Source organism: Trichogramma pretiosum, unplaced genomic scaffold, assembly GCF_000599845.2.
Source record: "Trichogramma pretiosum strain Unisexual culture from Peru unplaced genomic scaffold, Tpre_2.0 scaffold1, whole genome shotgun sequence".
Taxonomy (NCBI): Eukaryota; Metazoa; Arthropoda; class Insecta; order Hymenoptera; family Trichogrammatidae; genus Trichogramma; species Trichogramma pretiosum.
Genome location: NW_019641703.1, coordinates 5,631,376 through 5,653,810, shown reverse-complemented (window position 1 = coordinate 5,653,810; position 22,435 = coordinate 5,631,376). Strand labels below are relative to the sequence as shown.

Here is a 22,435-nt window from a genome sequence, read left to right as displayed (position 1 = left end):
AGAAGGGACGCCGTCGCCGCCCGCCTCCGCTGTACCATGGCTGCTGCTGCTGCTGCTGCAGAGTCCAATATATTTGCATTTGAAAAGGTATTTTTACCATCTCGCTCCGCGCGCGCACAAATAGCTGTTGGCCACGTGTATATATATACGTATACGTTATAGCTTCTCGAGCCCTGTGCACCGTGCAACTGTACAATATTGATTTGGCACGCGGGTGTGTGTGTGTGTGCGTTTTTTTCCTCGTCGTCGCCGCCGCCGTTGCTGCTGCCTCTCTCTCTCTCTCATCCGCTACTGGAAACTTTTCGATTGAAAGCGAGGAGGAGGAGGAGGAGGAGGACGGAGGGTAGAAGGGTTATTACAGCGTGAACTTTTTCGGCGATGTTTGCTCGACCGTACGTGTATTATACACATACACAGCAGCAGCAGCATTGAAAACGAGCTCCAAGGATAATTTGATAGGGAGAGAGATAGAGAGAGAGCTTGCCTGCGCTTGCAATATGGCTTACATAATATGTGTGCATTGCTTTTCTTTGATGATATTTCATGCCTTGTTATTCGACTACGAGTTTCCTCGTAGCCGCTGTGCAGCAGTATGAAACTCGAGGTACATATACAGTGCGCGCAACTTAGCTCGCTTTTTTTTTTATGTTTGTTTGCTTTTACATGCGAGCTGCTGCTGCAAGGAGCTCTTACGCGATACTTTACTTTTGCGCTAGCGCACACGTCGATATCTTCTTTTCACGCGCGTTCATTTCGACAAACAGCTCTGTGTGTGAAATATATACATTTATTATATGGCGTATAAGGTAGCTCGTTAAATTTTACTTCTAGGGTATTACGCGCGTATGTGTGTATGTATGTGTGTGTGTGTGGATGACATTTATTTTTGGGGATGCGGAAATAAGCGCCTTGCGCGCACGCGTTCGCAGAGAGACGACTCGAGGCAATTAATTAACCGGGATAGGGCGTTTTCGCTGGTGCGCAGACACGCAAGCTTGTATTCCATTATTATTTAGGGGTTGAAAAATTCTTTAAGCCTCCCCCCACCCCCATCTCTAGTCGATGACTCGGCTAAGATTCTTGTCTAATTATGCACGTCGTGCGCACAGTGAGCGGCAGGCGAGAGAGAGAGACACGCGAAAGTAGGAGCAGCAGCAGCAGCACGAGACAAGGCAACTATGTACTCCCTACACCTTACGTACATATACATAGCTATACACCGTGCGCGCATGTACTATGCGACAACTTGAGCGAGCTAGAGAAAGCTCCAGCGTCGCAACGTCGTCGTCGTCGTCGTCCATTCTAGTCCTCTATCCGATATGTACGTTGCGCGTTGCATATACATAGTGTCGAGGACGGATTAAGCCCTCGAGGGTATATAAGGGGCGCGCGCGCCAGCGTGAGAGCGCACAAGCGAGCGTACAGGGCCGATAATTCGCAAGGAGGGAATATTACGCTGTGCGATGTACTACGTTGTGTGTGCTGGTGGTCTCTCTAGCTCTATAGGGTAGTTACAGCCCAGGCCAGGGCCACTGCGTATATAGCCTGCGACCGACCGGAGCTAGGCTACTATCATTATTATAACACGATGGCTGTATAGAGAAATGGCCGGTGCGGTGTATCGGCAGTGCCCTGTCAAACGTTGTAGCTAGTAGTAGTAGTAGTAGTAGTAGTAGTGGTGTTGCGCGCTGAGCGACAAGGTTTAGGGATACATACAAAGCTCGAGCGTGAGGGAGGATCTGCCTCGTCGCTCGGTCCGAAGCTAATCCACAACTGATTAGCCGTGATAACCATCGGTCCGCGCGTCTCGCCTCTCCCGCAGTGTATGATCTCGCATACGCGTATAGTAGTTCACCATTTGTCGTTGAATTAACGCTCGGTCGGAATTTTGCACGTGTGCGTGTCCGATGTCCATACTCTTGCTTTGTCACCCTTGATATTTGTTCTCGCTCTGATCGCGCTCTATACAGCACGATGATTCAATACTTAAACGCGACGCGAAAGCGCGCGGCGGGTATTATAGCTGTATGAAAAACGACGTATTTTCCCCGTGAATGCGTTCGAGATACATCTAATTCGAGGGATGCTCGCTCTCGCATAAACGCATCATCGGGCCAATAAAAATGCGCGCACGACTCGGCGCGCGCGGGCCAAAGTACGCGATAAACATTACTCACTGCTACGATACGCGTATACGATACTGCTACGAGCTACCAACCCCCGCGGAGTTCGTAAGCTTATACGCGAGCGCGGAGGCAAAAGTAAAGCTCTCTCTCTCTCCGATGCTACTTTAGCCGCCTCCACCCCCGCCTCTGCCCGCGCATACATACACATACGCATGGCTAGACGCGGAGAAAAGAACGAGCGATATAAGGGAATGAGGGAGAGAGAGAGAGCAAACCTAAGCAAATACAGACGGAGTATACATGATAAAAAGAAGAAAAGCAGAAGCGGCAGCGGCACTGCTGTAAGCGAGCGAGCGCACAAGTCAAAGTTATATGTCGGAGATATATATACATGACCGGGACTAGGAGAGAGAGAGAGTGCCCCGTGATATGTGAAGGACATTTATCTCCTCCGTGAATGCGCCTTCTATAACTCGAGCTTTCGCGAGACTACTATACGTTTACGTACGTACGTGTGTGTGTGCAAGTGCGTCTATACGTGTATATACGAGCGAGGAGAGGCGCGCAATAAATAGCCGGGCAAATTGTCGTTGCCAGGGTGTGTTACGACGAACGGAAGGAGGCGCGTGAGCCAAAAAAAGTCCGATTGGCTCTCTCACTGACTCTCTCGCGAACAGAGAGACAGACAGAAAAAACGAGTCAAGGATGTGTATATGGATGTAGCCGATGTAGACGCTCGCCTTACAAGAGGGAGACTCGAAAGTAACTATACGCGCGGATATTATAGTATATAGCTCCATTCCAGCTCTCGTTGTCTGGGAAAGAGAGAGAGGGGGGATGAAATGGAAAGCCGTTTTACCGATGTGTAGCTGTATGGACTGTTACTAGCTAGCTAGCTACCTAACCCAGCCGGATGAAGAGCGAAAAAAAAATCTTATAGAGCTAGACTTGGCTCTATAGACGATGACAACGACTACGACGACGACGACGACCCCCCGTAGTAGTCGGTTTTCGCTGTGTGTAGAGGAGACTCCATTTTCATGGCGCACATATGTATACGTACGAGTCGTTAATATACATATGCTGCTTTTGTGCCTCTCTTTTTCCTAGAGCTTTATTGACATACATATTGCGAAAATGAAAAGGGACGCCACTGCCACTGCCGCTGCTCGAAACGACGACAACGAACAAAAAAAAGAAGAGGACTCTTCCGATACACATGTAATATACATAAAGCACGCGCCGCGTACGATCTTTTACATATTTACATGCATTGGTTGTTTGACCAGTTCGTGCACACACAAAGGATGTATGCGTATATGAAGTTAAAAGGTTCGGTCCTCGATAACAATTTTTCGCAATTTGGATAATGGTGAGCCACACGCCCCGTTACGCATAAGAAAACGCGCGATACCCAGGGATATTATTCCAATGGTATTATATATAATATGCAGGATAGCGCGCGGGCAAAATTAACCTGAACAAACTTGCCTTAGCGATCATCCTTCGCAGCAGCAGCAGCAGCAGCGAGTGTGTATACATATAAAACGCTATATAAAGTGAATCAACATTTCTGGTAGTATATACATATATAATTGAAATCCTGAATTATTAAAATGGCATACGGCGACGCCACACCATAGCCGCAGCAGCAGCAGCAGACGCTCATGCTCCTATATATAATACACGCGAAACAAGTATACGAGTATATAATGCATGTACATTGGCGAAAAGTTATTTAACCCCTTCTCCCCCTCCCTCCTCCTCCTACATTTCCGACGCTTTCGCGAAAGTGAAGATGTGGAATCCAAGTTGATATTCTCCAGAGTATATAACACACAACGTGTGTGTGTGTGTGTGTGTGCGGCAAAATCCATCGGGTAACCGCGCACGGCAGCAGCAGCAGCAACTAACGTGTCAAGCTCGCGCACACCACCAGTTCTCAGCTCTCTCTCCCTCTCTCTCTCTCCGTCTGCTTCTATATTATCCGTTGTATAAATAGAAACAGAAAGACGAAACGCCGAGGAAAGTTACGTGTATTATATAGAATGTATGCGAGTTATCTTTATACCGAGCCGTATTATATTTAATGTGTGTGTGCGCGTGTGTAAATAGAAGACTTTTCGCGGGCGATGCTCTCAGTTCTGGGCCGACCGACTTTGATGATATTTATTGCGAAAGTTAATGTATCAATGTATACGCGTTGATGTACGCAAATTTTTTGTTGCTGTCGTTGCTGCTGTTATTATTTTGATTGGAATAAATGAACCTCGAGTGCCGCGATAATAATGTCTTAATTGTCAACGATTAGTCTTGCCGGTTAGACACTATTCATCAAGGCAAAGAGTATCGCATAGTCGTATCTCTCTCTCTCGCGCAAACTGGGGGCTTGTTGTTTCATTGCGAGCAAGTGCATATAATTCATCAGCTAAGCCAAGGCGCAGCGCACGATATGATCTATAGGTGGAAAATCTTGTAATTCAGCTCTCGTAAATAATTCGACGTAGTTGCACCTATAGAGAAAAAGCAAAACGTTTGTAATTAAGAGATTCTTTCTTTTTTTCTTTGAGCCACTTATTCTCGACGAAGAAACTCGGAACGATTAAATACTCTTGCTCGAAAAAAGACATCCCCGAGTCAATGGACGAATCTTCGGGTCTGCACTTGTACAGCGTATAAAGACAAACGTTTTCTAACCACTCATCTCTCTTCCGCAGTAGCACACTCACACACAAATACACACACGTATGCACGTGCACAGCAGCAGCTCGAGTAAAAGCATTTACATCAGTCTGAATTCCTCGGCATCTCCCTCTCTTAAAACAACGAGCATCATCAATCGCCCTCGACTAAAATCGAGACTCTCTCGTCTCTCTCGTCTGTGCTGCAACGTGTGCACAACATAGAGGTAGTACACACAGGCCACATTTATTGCCCGGGCTAAGGTGTGAGGGCGAAGCCGTTTCATCTTGCTTCTCGCTTATATAAGACACAAGACCCTTGTCTCTCTCTCTCTCTCGCTCGCTCTGAAGAAGGAGGGCGGTGGCAGCAGTGGCGGCAGCTAGTGCTGCAGATCCTGGCAAATTATCTCGCTCGACGGCATCGAAAATCGATGCGCCCGCTCTCTCTCTCTCTCTCTCTTCGCCACCGTTGCCGCTTGCGCTTCTTACGGTATTTTCGTCAGGAATGAATTTTCATCTATCCGACTCTTTGCGCGATAATCTTCTTCTTTTTTTTCTCTCTTCCTCTTTTTTCGTGCTTCGTTGTGTTGTGTTGCGGTAATGGCAAAGGGGAGTTTGATTCAAATTGCCTCTTTAGCTGGCTGGCATAAAGAAGCTCTTATTTCGTCGTTCTTTTTTGGTGTGTGCGCTTGTGCCACGTTACACGAGAGAACGTTATTGTACTTTTCTTAAGCATTCTTCAAGAAAGTGCTTGCACGAAATAAATATTTAAGCTTGCATCGCGCGATTCTTAACGTTGATGTTTATTTGCTTTAAATGAGAGAGAGAGGATAGATTAACGACAGAAGTCAAAGCTACAAAGTGGTATAATTTTTTAAAGACCTCGTGCGCACGTGGTAGTGCATTCTGGTAAAAGCGGTTGAACTTTAACGCGTGTGTACAAACAGAGAAGTCGTAGATAACGTAGCTCTCTAAAATTAAAAGAAAAAAGAGTCAAAAACATTTTGATGGTAGAGACGCGCAATTTTTTGAAAGCTTTTAAAAAGCACACGATGAATAAGAACTACGTATTTCCCAAAAAAATGAAAGTTCATTCGCAAAACATCGTTTACAGTGCCGTCGAGCGAGAGAACCTATCTCTCTATTAGTAAAAATGTAAGTCGACGCGATCGGTCCGTATTATCTAGCTTGTGAAAAGGGTATATTTTTTCATTTCCCCGTAAAATACATGTGCTGCGAGCAAATACGGTATACGTATCCGTACGCACGGAAACAAATCTCGTCGATAAATCGCGCTACAAACCCAGGACGCGCGTATATAGGATAAAACCTCATCTCACGAGTGGGTAGCTTTACATTCTTTGTGCCACATATGAAATAAAAGTGTCCTACTTCCACCCTCTTTCTCTCTACATCTCGTTGCCATATCTCGAGTGTCATCGAGCCACGACGGTATCGTCCTTTTCAGAGAGCTGTGCGTTTTTTTGCGCGCGCCACGTCTTCCCACCCTCGTTCGCAGATGTTACAGATCGTCTCGAGACGAAACGTTTGTAGAGAAGAACCCGTTTCCATTGACTTTTTTTTACACCTAAAGAGCCCACTAACGATACGAGATATAGCGAATTCCCTCTTGGGGCTTATTTCTTGCAATATCTGACATCTTTTTTCTATATATGCGTAGTTAATAATCCAACTTATCGGTACTGCCTGCAGCTGTCTTTCAAATGCAACAATTTGACGTATATTTGCAAGTGAATATCGACGATAAATCTTCGGAGGCAAAGCTTGCGACTGAAGCTTTCTCTTATTTTTTAGTATTACGGGCGGCGTGCTGCTCTCCTCTCCGGTAGACAGACAAAGTTTTTTTTCTCTCTCTACGCAAACGTATTTACTTGCACGCGCCCTTGTGCCTCGATGATATGAGAAAAAGTAAGAAATTTGCAAAGTTTTGTCGCACCCTCAGAGAGCTACGCGCCTTTTGTCTTTTATTTATAGGCTTGTTCGGGGGTGCGGCGCGCAGAAGTCGAAAAAAGTGCGAATTGATTGCTCGTGCGTGAATAATTGTTTGCTTAGATCTTCACTACGACTGTTTTTTCCCTCTTCTTTTTTGTTTTATCGAATACCAAAGTTTTAATGTTAAACTCAAATTTATATCACGTAAAGGACGAAATTTATAAAATATCCACGTCCGAGGGACAGATTCTAATGGTTTAAGAAGTTTAGTTGGGGAAACTTACGTTCTCATCGTTTCCGGAGTACTTCGAGTACGGAAAATTAAAGCACTTCATTGGATATTTTGCAAAGTCATTATTGTTTGTACATAATTTAGTTCAATATTATTTAGTTCATAACTTGAATCCTCTAGAATTAAAATTACTTTCATAAAAGTTTAAATAATAATCTAGTATGCTCTGCATGATAAAAATACTTTTATGAATTATTATTAAAACTACATTATCGACGAGTGCCATGATAAAAATGCAAGTCCACGTTCGAAGAATCAACAAGCGAAATGAACGGCTCACCCTATCAATACGTCTTCGCTGATCGAATGCTCGAAGAATGCCAAACATTTTAGGTATTTTTACTCAACATGCAAGAAGCTGCACGTACTTAAGTCTTCATATCTGTTGGCAGCCTTCATAGCTATTCTTCGCTTCCGCCGTAGACTACTATTAGTCGCTGCTATACCACGGCTTTCTTGGCTTGGTTCGGTGAAAAAGATCATTACCTTTTTTCATAGACAGGTATTAACCGCATATAATGTTAAAAGATCGTAAAGTTTGATGCCACGACTAGCATAAATCTAGTTGATATTTGAGATATTTTAATGCTCTCAGAACTGTTCAAATAATTACTTAGGAGAGAATTTGTATTAAAAATGTTAATAATATTTATTTGCGAATTTAAAGTAGCTTTATTATAACGTAATAAAAAATGTATCCATCGACGAATATTAAATTCAAAGGTTTTTTTTTTTAATTCACATTACTTGATTTATTTTCAAAATTATGTTTTTTTACCATTCTTTATTATTTTTTTATTTTCTGGCATATATTATTCAAACATATATTGCCCGAGCTGGAAAAAAGTGAGATTTTCCATAAAATTTTCCATTTTTTTAAACAGACTGGGGTGCTTTCTAAATACATGCGTTGTTTTAGTCGTCTCTACCAACATCCGATATGGTCTAGTGGCTAGGATACCTGGCTTTCACCCAGGAGGCTCGGGTTCGATTCCCGGTATCGGAATTTTTTGTTGATGAAATTTTCGATTTTTACTTTTAAGAAATAAAACAGAATTTATATTTGATGCGTTCTTAATTACAATTTATATAAATCATTAATCTCCAGTTTACATTCATACTTATATTATCTCAAGTTCATATTTTGATTTTGGATACTTAAGAAAATCGATAACTGTAGTCAATCGGAAATCATAGCGAATAAAGCTTTTTACGATAATAAATATGGTCTGTTTCGCAATTTGAAAAATGTTATTCAGTTTCGTGTACAATAATAATGTCAGAAAAATAAACTCTAAAATCATCTACATACACTTTTTGACTGTACCCAAAACTGAGATTAATAATCTAAAAATAATTTCTCTCCTCTCAATTAAATTCTATCATAAAATTTCACTTAATTGTAACGAAACGCAGGCTGCTACTTAAATTTGTCTTTTTTGTCACCACTGATATCATCCGATATGGTCTAGTGGCTAGGATACCTGGCTTTCACCCAGGAGGCTCGGGTTCGATTCCCGGTATCGGAATTTTTTGTTTTTTTTAATTTTGATTTAATTTTTGATTCGATGTAATGGAATTTCTTTTAATTATGAAACAAAGATGAGACAGTCCTTGTGACAAGCGAGTGTTCATTTTTTGTAAATGAAATACAATGGTTGAATTGAGCTGGTTTTACTAATTTGTTTTTTTTTTCGAAAAAATTTTGGGAAATAAAACAAAAAATTCCGATACCGGGAATCGAACCCGAGCCTCCTGGGTGAAAGCCAGGTATCCTAGCCACTAGACCATATCGGATATATTAATGAGGTCTTAAATAACATTTTAAAATAATTGACTTGTGGTTATTCAATCATTTCACGTATAAAAATTTTATTTTTTGAGCTTTTTTTCATTTTATCCTAATAAGGTCAGTGTGTATCTGAGGAATCGTTGATTAAGGTATTGTTTTTATAAAAAAGTGACAGATTATATTTTAATAAAGTGACAGAAGTCTTGTGAAATACTGAATGTTGTGTATTGTGGTTTTTATTAATTTGTTTTAAATAGTCTGTAGGGTTCCCTTTAAAAAGTCAGATTATTTTATAAAATTGATTAATTAAGGTTTTATTATCAATAGCGAGCTTGATTCTGTTAAACAATTGTAGACTAATAATGCCTCAATCTAGCATCACTTGAAGATAAAAGATAAAATAGAGGGTAAAATATCTTATAAAATTGAGAACAATATCTGTCAAACATAAATTAATCTGATTTTTTTCGTCAACTAAAATTTCATTCAATTTTTTCTAATGATAGAGTGACTTAATGTTATAACTTATTGTTCGATGGGTTCGTTTGAGAAATCTTGCGATGTAAATAATCATTATTTCAAAATGATAAAATTAGTTCCTCCAGATTAATTAAACTAAAAGCATTTTCACTCAACCAATTCACAACATCCGATATGGTCTAGTGGCTAGGATACCTGGCTCTCACCCAGGAGGCTCGGGTTCGATTCCCGGTATCGGAATTTTTTTGGTTTATAAATGAAAATCTTTTGGTTCTATTAATAAGTATTTTTGGCGTGAATTCAAAGTTAGAACAGCTTATTCAATCAAATCACTATCGCCGTCATTATCCGATATGGTCTAGTGGCTAGGATACCTGGCTCTCACCCAGGAGGCTCGGGTTCGATTCCCGGTATCGGAATTTTTTGCCATTTTAAATTTACAAATCTGAATTTCAATAAATATGGAAAAATAATCTACAACTGCTCTGCAAACTGTATTATTTTCAAAATTTTTGCATGAAGAAAGGTGTTTACTCTTTATTGGCTGTTTTACCAAAATCATACTAGGGCTCAGATTTTTACGAGTTCAGTAATCTCAGTCACAAATTAATATTCCCCAAAATTTAATTTTTTTTAAGAGATCAATCATTAAGTACGTATTATGCAATCATCAAAAGAAAACTAAATAAAATAACTTTACTACAAACGTTTTTACAAAAATTATATTATTCATAAAAATAAGTGGGGGTATTCTTCGAGGTTTCGTTATTTATTTTTTTATTGTCGTGGAAAGAAAAAAGTGAATAATTTTTTAAAGAAAGTTTAATTTTTAACAAGAAAATCGACAAAAAATTCCGATACCGGGAATCGAACCCGAGCCTCCTGGGTGAGAGCCAGGTATCCTAGCCACTAGACCATATCGGATGATGATGGTGTCTGTGACTTGTTTGGATAAGTCAATCTAAATATAAATGTATGCCAAAAATATTTATAAATAGAACCAAAAAATTCCGATACCGGGAATCGAACCCGAGCCTCCTGGGTGAGAGCCAGGTATCCTAGCCACTAGACCATATCGGATGTTGTCATGAGTGGAATTGAAACCAAACAATAGAAAATTTTATACCATAATAGTTATTTTAAACAAAATAAAAGAATATTAAATATTATAGCGTTACTTAACGAGGTTACTTATGGGTTAATTGTAAATTGTACATCTATTATTTATTTTAGATTTAATGTGAATCAAAAAAAAATTCTTACATACAATTCTTATTTGCAAGTCTCCGTTTCATTGTTTTTATATATAAATAGACATTTCTCGCATTCATCAGTCAATCTTCAGCTGACAATAGTGTGATCGTGTCAATTAACGATGCCCCGCATATTAATCGTCATTTGCAGATTGTATCTCTCATGCATATTCATAACAGAATTTTATAGTTTGTATGAAGTGAAGAATATAAATGTCTATGACGAATTAAAAAACTGAAAAGTAGAATTAATAATTGGCTGAGTACTGGTGAATCAACGCATACAATATTTTTACATTTATCTCTCTCAAAAGTCTAATTAACCCATTAACGCGCAAAGGTGCAATTTTGTGCATGAATTTTCCGTTGTAAGAAAATTATAGATAAAGTTGGAATATTTTCTTGAAAATCCATATCCAGAGGTTTTTGGGTATGCTCTTTCAGTATCCGGTGTTATTTTTGCGATAAATAAACATTATAATCGTTTATTTTGCAATTAAAAACAAAAAACGTGATTTTTTGGCTTGAAATTTTTTTTCAAAGTCGATTTTCTACCTTGCCCTGCTTTCAGAGGGTTCCCATAACACCAGAAATCGTGCACTTTTTCTCTGAACCTTCAAAAAATGCGCTGCCGCGATTTTTATCTAGCCCCTATATTTTTAAAATGGCGAATTTATACCGAGCAGCGGTATAAAAATTCACTCATTTTTTACTCAGAACCTATTTTACATGCGCTAAATATGAACTCAAAAGTACAATTTGGAGTGTAAAAACTTATTTGAAATCGTTTAGAGAATACGTGTGAATTTTTTCAGAGTTTTTCAGACCATTTTGAAAATTTTGCAAAATACGACCATTTCCCAGCCTGTCGAAAAAATCCAAAATGTTCCAAAAAATATCTGAAAAATTCTTAAAAAATTCTGAAAAAATTCTGAAAAAATTCACATGTATTCTTTGAACACTTTCCATTGTATGACCTTTTTTTATAAAGTCAATAATTTACAAATAAAAAATGAGGGAATTTTTATATCGCTGCTCGGTATAAATTCGCCATTTTAAAAATATAGGGGCTAGATAAAAATCGCGGCAGCGCATTTTTTGAAGGTTCAGAGAAAAAGTGCACGATTTCTGGTGTTATGGGAACCCTCTGAAAGCAGGGCAAGGTAGAAAATCGACTTTGAAAAAAATTTCAAGCCAAAAAATTACGTTTTTTGTTTTTAATTGCAAAATAAACGATGATAATGTTTATTTATCGCAAAAATAACACCGGATACTGATAGAGCATACCCGAAAACCTCTGGATATGGATTTTCAAGAAAATATTCCAACTTTATCTATAATTTTCTTACAACGGAAAATTCATGCACAAAATTGCACTTTTGCGCGTTAATGGGTTAACCAATGAATCCCAGAATGAAAATTCTTTATTCTTGTGTTGTAAAAGCAATTTAGTGATCAAGGTGACTAAAAATCATATGAAGACACTGAATAATATCAATAATGGTGAGTTATAGATCATGACATCCAATTATATTAAAACGGCTCGTTTACACAGTACATAGAACACATACCCATCTCTCTAGATGCACTTACATATAGAGTGGACTGTGTCCCAAGCCTTATCACCATGAAGCAGCAATAAAACTTTATTGGCACATTTTCTTGTGGCAAAAAGCGAACGAGAAGAGCAATGTAATACGTGGTTAAGCAAGCTCAGTCTAACACTATTTCTTCGGAGCTAAAGGAGAATATGAGAATTTTATATTTATCTTAAAGTGCAAAAAACTCATCAATAAAAAAGTATGACAATTTTTTAAATTTCAAAACTTTAAAAAGATATAGTATAACTACTTTCATCAAATTTAGTCTTTATATCTAAATTTAGATGTATGTAGAGATTTTCAGTATATTTTTTGAGAGTGCATTTCACGAAAACAATATCAAGTCGAAAATTCGAAAAATAAAAAATGTAATACTTTAAATTGATGAATTCGGAAGTGATAGATACAGATTGACGTTAATTGATTCAAAAAAAATTTTAATGCATTATTTTTCTCAACAACAAAAAATTCTCAATGAAAAAATAGAAAACATTGCGAAATATCTTTTTAAGTGCTTGCGTTTTATAGAAAACGAACCTATTACTTTGAGCAGATTGAAGACACGAGGGAAAGATCGCCGCGATGGGATCGTTATGGTCTCTTACGAGATGGTACTTTACACGTGAACTGATGATCTATCTAGGTAACAGCCGTTACTAAAGTTATCGCCAAGATTGACATACAATCCTTATTTCTCTGGTATTATTGATGATTAGGTCTACTACTTTTAAGTCCAACGTAACCCATCTACTATGATCAGCTTAATCGAAACGTTTACCACATTTATAAAAGAAATAAATGAAACTACTTTTGTACACTATTTAAGCAAAATAAATAATCAAGTTTGTGCTTATAAAATATTTCTAGTACATATTCAATAATGTATAAAAAAATTATATAACTTCTAAGAAATATCAATCAATTCGTTATTATAATTTGAAAGTCGAAAGTGAAGTTACTGGAGTGTTTCTTACACTCCTAATGTTTCTCTCAGACATTACCTATGACTATTATTACGAAGCCGTTATGATTCGTCATCTGAAAATCACTTCTATCGCTTTCTCTCTCAAGGTCTTTCAACGCGCGCGGAAGTTACGATTTGCAATCTCCGCCAAGCAGGTACTCGCACGCAGAGCTCACCCTCTTATCTCTGTCTTTCTTATATAGGCTTGGAAGTTTATCCTAACTGGGTCGAGTCAGCCAAGCACCACCGCTGGTTTATACTTCATGGTGTGAAACGTTTCAATTTTGCCTCTCTTCGTGCTCCGCCTGATCGCATTTCCTGCGGAGCGAACCTTCATTTGCATTTTATTTTGAGCAAAAAGATTTTTGCCATTCTTACTGGTATGGCAAAATTGTATTTCTAGTTAAACATTTTTACACAGAATTTGCAAACACGCGAATATTCTTTGCCAAATAATTTTTTTATAAATAAAAAAGGCTGATAGGGTGTGACTATAAATAGTGTAGCAAAATATAATCTTTTACACATTTCCAAGAAATTAGAGTAAGTTTCAACAATATTCAGTCGATAGGCGTCAACATGTCACTGATATTTCTTGATCGGAAAAACGTAGAAGTAAAATTATTTGAGAAATATTTCCATCTTCAAGTTTTCAAGAATGTATTTACCATGAAAATTAAAAAACAAAATTTAAACTTACGTATTTTTCGAACTCTAAAAAATAGTAATAGTATTAACGCGAAGCAATAATCGTGACTTATTCACACTTCATTAAATAATTATGTATGTATGTGTGAAACCTACGAGTATCTTCCCATTGCAGTGAAGCATGAACCGATAAAGTGACACACTAAATATATAGCGTGTTATCCATTTTATAAGTTGAATAGTGTTGAACAGTTCCATGATAATTTTTAAAAATAAATTTACGTTTACTGTTTACAAGGTCAGAATAAAATCTTTGAGTTCGAATAAGATGGAAAAATATGTAGATTCAAATCATAATAAATAGTTTTTCTCACATAACATAACATAATTTTTAAACATTGTGTGTATGTATTGTGATATGAAAGCATATGTATTTGTATATTTATATAGTACCACAGCTACATAGTCTTTGTATTTACGTACTCGCATATATACCAGTATGTATGTACAACAGATATGACTGGAGCTTGGGTACATACTCGTACGACAGCGTTCACGACGAATAATTTCCTGAGATTTGGTTTATGCATACAATTCCACGCGACTTTACTAAATGCTTGGTAGTTACCGCATTATAACAGTACTATGCACAAATTCCAAGAATGTGTTATGCATTTTAAATAAATTCACATTAAAATATGTCCTCGCAAGATATGCAGTGCGCAATAGAAAATGAAATATTTGTGGCGAGAGTGAGAGTGTTGAATGATAATTATTTTTGATCCAAGAATTAGATTACAATATTATTGTTGAACTAGATGTGTTTGTTTTAAAATTTTTTCAATTTCCGAAAAATATTAATATATTTTAATAATGAAGTAATTTTATTGTAGATGTTAGTATTTGATCATTATATTAGTTTCTGTTTACGGGAAAATAATATCTCTTAATTCATTAAAATTAGTATACTGTACGAATGTCAGTTCAAAACCTTTTTTTAATGAGAAAAAGGTAAACAGGTAAACAGTCTGTAAGAGCTATATGACCCACACATTGATTGAGGCCAAATATTTGTTTAAATTATCAAGTCGCAGAACATCAAACAGTGAGTGTATGCTGAGGAAATACATTGTATCAGTCAGAGCAAATTATTATTTCTACCGTTCAAGATAGTTGAAATTATTCAATGAAAAAATTGTAGCTATTTAGTACTGCTAATTAGTCTAAACTTAATGAGTATTTACACTGCACAGAGATCCTAAAGTCTGGATGATACTATATTATTTTTAAACACATTTTCTGAGGTTTTTAAATAATACATCTTTAAATAGCTGCACTCTTCTTTTTTATACTCTATGAGTTTTCTTTTTAAAATGTTCAGTAGGAATTTCAGAAAACAAGTTTAAAGATTTTTAATTTCACCCAGACATCGGGATTTGCATGATCTTGCTACATCCTGGTACTTGTGTAACTGCAATTGACAGAAAATCTTCCGGCGTGGAGTATATTACTACTCTGATTTATGTATTTTGCTCAAATACAATTTTGCAAACATTTAGAGAGAGAGAGAGCAAAAGACTGCGTTAGCAAGATCGTTTTCGGATAAAGTAAACCGTTACTTGTAACTGAAGTTGCACGCGGATGTAGGAAAAGGTACGGAGGTATAACACACCCATGCCGGAGCTTATAAACCAAGCGTCGCGAAGGCGGAGAGAGAAAAGGTTGAGTGCATTATACGTACGCACACAGAGAAAAAGCTATAAACGTAAGATGCGATGGTGTGACTGCTAGGAAATTGAAAAATTTTTGATCTCGATATAAGTTTCTTGTCAGTTCGATAGCGGAGGAGTTTGAATTTATTTTCCATTTGCGCTCGAGCGTAAGTAAAAAAAAAAGAAAAGAATAAGAAGAAGAAGGAACGAAGAGCCACTGCGGATTTTTTAAATCTTATTTTTCTAGAATTGAGAAAATTTCCTGCGCTGCACTTGTGGTATACACTCGACGAGTTCTTGTCCATTAAAATATATCTAGAGATAAAGTTTGAAAAAACACAGCAGCAGCAATATGCGTTGAAAATTAACGCGAAGATGCATCGGGTTTCAACGTACGACTTTTAATAAGTCATTTGCGAACACACCCCGAGTATGAGCAGCGCAACGACGACGACGACGATGACGACTGGAAAAGTTGAAATTAATTCGTTTTCCCCAACTGCGCGCGCGTGTGTGTGTGTGTGTGTTGCAGTAGCAGCAGCAGTAACGCGCGTAGCCATTGCGGTGAGAGAAAGAGGGTAGGTAGAGGGTAGTAGTTCTCGAGCGTATGTATACGCGCTTGTGCGGTGCGCCCCATCCATACTCATTTCGCCAGGCGCGCGCTATCGTCTCGAGCCAGCTATGACGAAGTAAGTCGTGTATAAAGCACCGAATCCTTCTCTGTGCATCGCCGCGTGTACATACCGTCGTGCACACGCTTCGTTACTTACATAAATTTATTAATGCATTATATGCACGCAGCCGTGCGGCATATGTACCGTCAGGGGGTGTACCCGGGTCAAGAAAAGAAAAACTAAATTCGTTGGTACACTTAGCCCCTCGATGGAATACGCGCATTAATTAATTTATTATATAAAAGCTGTTATACTGCGTAGGGAAGCGGTGGCTCGGGCATCGCGTCGGATGCAAGTAACGCGTTCGTACCTCCGTCTCTTGCATCCTTACCTCTCGCATTAACGCATTATTCACTTATTTTCAGCTTGTTTTTAAAATACACGTCACACGTTGCCGCTGCTGCTGCGCACTGAAACGTATTTTTTCCCCGGCTGAAAATTTCAGTTCACCTCAGACATTGTTGATGTTTAATTACGCTTCAAGAGTTCTATATTGTCATTAATGAGATCGCAAATATTTCAGTCGTTGAAAGGACGTTATGCTGCCGAGCGGGGGACGCTTTTAATTTATATAATGCAGGATTGCCAAGTGTATTTTTAGAAAAGTACCATCTTCAATGTCTGATAGCTTTATAGAATTATTTAGTGACCGTTAGTGCTCTCGAACAAGAGCCGCGGCGGGAAAGATAAAAAGACTGGAAACGGTTCAATTTCATTTCCCGGCCCCACCCCGCCTGAAACAAAAAACAACGCGATATAACGTTGTATCCGCTAATGGATTTACCCTTTTCATTCGGCTATCGAGTAATTACATCAACAAAACAAAACAAATTATATGATCGAGTATATACCGCTTCTTCTCTTTGCAGGCCTCCTCCTCGTTATCAACTTTCAATTTTCATTAAAAGCCGTGTGCGGCACATCTCTTTCCGCCGCCGCCGCCTTCGACGTTCTTTTAAGCCTTCTCTCGTCTTTTCTTTCAACGCTCGGTGGAAACTCGTTAACAAGTGGCCCTGAAGCACATCATTCGCGGCCAGCCAAGCGCGCGCTGCAGACGGAAAGCTTTGGCGGTCAAAGGAAAGGGAATGGCTTTTTATCGCGGCGCGCCCCTTTTCTCTTATTTCTTAACCCTGTGCTTGCGAGCTAGCTAGAGCTATAGTATATAGTGTGTAGTAGCGCTCGCGCGCGCGAGGCAAAGAGAAAGTGAAATCCGTTATCTTTCATCCATCCGCGATGCGCACGAGATTTGCCCTTTACATTCTTGCAGACGGTACAGAGAGGAGTTTGTACATACACACACACACACACACACACACATAGGCACCGGAAAAAGTGCTGCGGAGCGAGAGAAGAGAGCGCGAAAAAAGCCAGGGCAAACTCTCGTTCTCTATATATAATACATCTCACTTGTAAGGCGAGCTGCCTAGTGCTGTGCTGAGATTAACGAAAAGACCAAAGAGCGCAACCCGGACACGGCCGTGCTCGCTTTTCCAAAGTTAGTCGATTCTCTTTCGACGCTGCTTTTTGTAGCATGCAGCAGAGCTTAATACATAGCGACTCGTGCGTGTATAAAAGAGTGGCCCCGGCCGGTTGAAAGTTTCAGCGCGATGCCATTGGATACTGCCAGTCGCTGTGCTGTACGTGTGTGCTGTGCATCGGAAAAGTAGTCGGCGAAGAGTATAGAGAGCTGCTCTGGCGACTAGCCAGAGAGAGAGAGAAAGAGAGCCTACCCCCGGCTTTATATATCTATGAAAAATTGCCGATGCGTCGATGTGGCCCTCGCGCGCCCAGTTTTCTCTCTCTCTCTTTTTTTTCTACCCCCGGTACGTATTCGTGTTTCGAGCCGAATGCGAGAGAGAGAGAGAGAGAGAGAGAGAGAAAAGATAAAAAGAGAGGAGTAGCAGAGACAGAGGCAGAAGCTTTCAAAGAGTATAACGCGCTGCGCTGCAGCGCATTGAAACTTTAACGAGTTTCGTCAATTAATGTAAGAGCTTCGAATGTAGCACTCGCGCTGCTATTCGGCCAAATCGTCAAGTTTTTCATGGGTACAAATATAAACATACGGAATATACACAGATGGCAGGCGCACGGAAAAAAAAGGCTTTAAAAGCGAAGAAGAATGGAGCTTAAAGGTAAAGTTTTAATGCGTTACTTGGCCTGAAACGGTTTCGATTTTCACAGACAGCGAGATGTGTATGCGTACGTCGCGCGCGCGCTCGAACACGGTTTTATATATAGAACGAAAAAGAGAACAATGAACGCGCGGTATTATAGGCCTCTCCGTATAGCGCACGTGTGTGCTCTACTGTTGTTGTTGCTGCTGCTGCCGCTGCTGTTTTGTTTTTGGTGAAGAGCAAAAAGCCAAGGTATATGCTGTATAGAAGCGTATTGTAAGCACCCCCGCGCACGTACAGCCTCGCCCGCGCGAGCGCAGAGACACGAGGAGGGGCAATAATTCCTAAGAGTTTGCTGCGAAGCGATAAACTTCCTCGCTCTATATACCTACACCGACTGCAGCAAACAAAATAGGTACTTGTTCAGCACACAGCGTCGTTGCTGCTGCTGCTGCTGCACCAACCAAGTTATATGCTATCGTGGCTGCTGGTGCTGCTGCAACGCTCAGAGGGTGAGAGAAAGAGAAAGAGAGAAGCAGTTAAACGTCTTACGAAAATCGAGCTATTATTCTTTGAATTCTCCCAGTCTTGTTCAGTTTCTGCGAAGTGTGAGAGAGAGAGAGAGCCCTCCCCCAGGAAAATAGGTCAACTTTCACGCGCGCACGCGGCCCTGCAGCAGCACACCAACCCGCCAGTTGTTAGCGCGCGAGAGAAGTGTGAGAGAGATACGAAAGCGAGAGAGAGAGAGAGAGAGAAACGCTAATTTATGCTGCCACCGTAGAGATTCGCCAAATATCGCGACTGCAGCTTTCTGTACACGTTTCTGAATAATCAGTAATTTACAGCTTCTCGGGGCTTATATTTCGCTGGAAACCCAAATATTTGGCTATGTGCAACTGCGCCGGTGCACTGTACTACACCCGGTTTCGAACAATCGTTGGTAATGAATGATCGCCTTGGTGGGTTTCTTTCTTTTTTTCAATTTACTTCGCTTCGTTCACGCTACAATTAAATTTCTTTCCAAAATTAGGAAGTAAAAAAAAAACATTTCAATGCAAAGTCTTGTGTACAATTTAATATGGCAAAGATGAAATTTGTGTATGGTATACGCGCACACCCCTCGAATCGTTGCCGTATAGCTGGATTTCTGATATTTTTCACGCATGCACAGACATGCCAAATGGCCCTGTATAGCTTCATCCTTGCCAAGTATATACGCTAAACCATGAGACTGCAAAAAAAGCCGAGAGCGCACCTACAAGCCGGACACGCCTTTATAGATGTCGAAGTATAAGAAGTAGTATATCCAAGCGTGCAGCGCCCCGGAGATGCGTCGTCCGTGATAAATCTCCTTCTTCCGCTATTATTGCCCAGATAATCAACTTGGTAGCGAACCGGTTGGAAAATCAACGTCGTCGTCGTCTTCGTCCCTCGTTATAGGATAAAAAAAGCGCGCGCGTTTGCACATACACGTGCACACGCGTACCTATCCGTACGGTACGCACACATCCTCTTCGCGAAAAGGGAGGAGGACGACGACGAGAGATCGATGAGAAGCGATCGGAAAAAAGGCGCGCGCACTCGGGGGCGCACACGAAAGCCTTTAGATTTGACTCGAGGATTTCACCAAGTATATTGACGATCGAGATTTTTTTTCCTACCTCCTGTGTGTGCGACTCCGACTCAGGGCGAGCGAAAAGGCGCGGTTAATACGGAACCGAGTGAATTTATATTGGATCTTACAAAAGGAATGCCGAGTGAATTTTATTTTATTTTATTCTTTTTTGGGGAAGGAAAATTAATCAAAATATAGAGTCAGTACTTTCGATCTATCATTTTGATGTGTAATAAAATTTGTAGATATATGTGTACGAGAGAACGCATGCCAATACATTCAATGGAATCATTGTAAATATGCAGAGCAGAAAAAAAATTATTGGAGCGTATGATCGATAAATTCTTTATACATTTTCGTGTTTTGTTACATGAGCGATGATACTCACGAAAAATATCAATATTTTAAAATAAGAAATGCTTCGATGCTCATTTCCTGTACACTTCGTGTAATGAAATGCGTGTATATTTACTCAAAAATCCATACTTATTATTCATATTCGATTCGAATATTTTTTATGACTATTTCAAATATTCTACCATACCACGCGCTAGTCACGGGATAGCTTACGCGAATTCGGGTATTCTTCCAATATCGCCCCACTGTAATTCGGGATTCAACAATTATTATATATAGCGCGCATCTTTGTAATCTCGCGCGGTCGGCTCTCAGCTCTGGCAGACAGACGCACTAACATCTTGCGGTCTTCACGCGCTAACACTTTATCCTAGTTTTTTTTAATTGAGCTACAGCTGAGCCAATCGCGTGATACATTATAACTAAAAGTGTAACGAAAAATATAATATCCATTTTATATGGGCAAACTCTATAATAAAAGTCTTGTGTCAAACCTTAAACGTGTATCTCAGATTTTGGTGCAGTTATAGATTAAAATAAATGTTCGGGCATTATTTAAGTAATGGCAAATAACATAATACTTTAAATGAAAACCGACAATAATACTTCGACTTATATAATTATTTCACTTTACCACTTGCAGATTTACACATACAGATATTCGCCATCTAGTGGTGAAGACTTTAATTAATACTTTCGTATTAAGTTAAAACGGTTGAAATTCAGGTCATTTGAAATTCGCTTTATGTTTGTAATCATAAAAGAGATAACGCCAAAAATAAGCCAATTAATGCATATATTTTAAAACACATTACATCATATGTATATTATACGTGTTAAGACATTTCCAATTATTATGTAGAGAATTTTTTCTAGGGCAATAAACGGTTGAAGTAACTAGTAAAAATTGAAATCAATTTATTGATCAATTCCGTCTTGGAGGATCATCGATATAAATATAAATATATAATGATTAATCATTGAGAACAAAACTAAAGAAAATGTCTGCTTATTTCAATCATCCGAAATATAAAAAAGCAAACATTAATTTTTTTCATAATTAAACGAAACAATTCAATCAACGTGTACTTCTACACAATCTTTCATTTTTTTTCTTTGCATGATTCACGAAGCGCTGGATTGTCGTATAAGAAAAGAAAACGTAACAAATGATTTCTGCATTTGAAAGGTTTATTGTACCTGTGGCTTCTGAAAAATGCAAAAAGTAATTTCGAAAGAAGTACTGGTACAATTCCTGCAATGTGCGCCACGCGTGTGGGGGCAGGGGGGTGTGAGAAATGGTTCGGGACATAAAACTGTATACTCCAAGGCGAAACAATCTGAAGAGAATAAAGCTCGAGATATATGTTCCCGAAACGATTTGCCGCCCCGAGCGGAGAAAAGATCTTTCTCTCTCTCTCTCTTTTAATAATAACTTTCGCGCACTAGCGTAAATCGTTCGAAAAATTTAGCTTGATGAGTCGCGTACGTATACACTTGGTGCTAAGAGAGCGAGAGAGAGAGAGAGACAGAGACAGAAAAACGAGAGAGAAAAAAAATTAAAGTCAACGCGCTGCTGCTTCTTCTTCGGCCTCTTCTTCTCTCAACCATGAATGCGGTGACGACGCTCACGTCACGTCACGCTCGCATTGGGCTCCATCGGGGCATACATTTTTTACCAGGCTGACTTTTTCTTGCTCTGCAGCATTTCGAGTCTTTCTCTGCTCTCTCTCTCTCTCTACTCTCTGTACGCACCAATACGAATCGGCGGAAAATCGAGCACAAGTATGCTTCAACGCCGTGCAATGTCAAATGACCCTTGAGACGTACTCTTGCTCTCTCTCTTTCCCCCTTTATACGACGCTGCTGCTGCTACTGCTGCTGCTGTGCTCTGCAGCGGTATCGGGCGTCACAGTTTGTACGCCCGCAATATATACATAGATATATAATCGGGCTAGGTTCGCGCGCGTCTGACTAAAGTCCCAGCTCCATCACTATCTACACACAATTGCCCTGGGTCTAGGTCCGAATAAAATAAAATAAAAAAGAAAAGGTGCAAGAGGATGACGTACATCATCGTTCGGGGTTTATACATTCATGCACCGCTTTAAATTGCAGTGAAAAAAAGTTGGGAATCTCAGCTCTACGATATCGATGTTAATATATGGGTTAC

General features: G+C 39.4%; 1 protein-coding gene and 7 non-coding genes across 8 annotated transcripts in view; 4 read left to right on the top strand and 4 right to left on the bottom strand.

Moving 5' to 3' along the window:
* LOC106657598 (protein timeless homolog) overlaps positions 1-22,435 on the bottom strand; it is a 125,651-nt gene that overhangs the window by 41,089 nt on the left and 62,127 nt on the right. The gene's annotated exons all lie outside the window — the stretch shown is intronic.
* Trnae-uuc lies at positions 7,987-8,058 on the top strand. The gene has a single exon. It is a non-coding gene; the product is annotated as a tRNA-Glu (tRNA).
* On the top strand, positions 8,510-8,581 carry Trnae-uuc. The gene has a single exon. It is a non-coding gene; the product is annotated as a tRNA-Glu (tRNA).
* On the bottom strand, positions 8,778-8,849 carry Trnae-uuc. The gene has a single exon. It is a non-coding gene; the product is annotated as a tRNA-Glu (tRNA).
* Positions 9,493-9,564, top strand: Trnae-cuc. Its single transcript has one exon. It is a non-coding gene; the product is annotated as a tRNA-Glu (tRNA).
* Trnae-cuc lies at positions 9,672-9,743 on the top strand. The gene has a single exon. It is a non-coding gene; the product is annotated as a tRNA-Glu (tRNA).
* Positions 10,177-10,248, bottom strand: Trnae-cuc. The gene has a single exon. It is a non-coding gene; the product is annotated as a tRNA-Glu (tRNA).
* On the bottom strand, positions 10,333-10,404 carry Trnae-cuc. The gene has a single exon. It is a non-coding gene; the product is annotated as a tRNA-Glu (tRNA).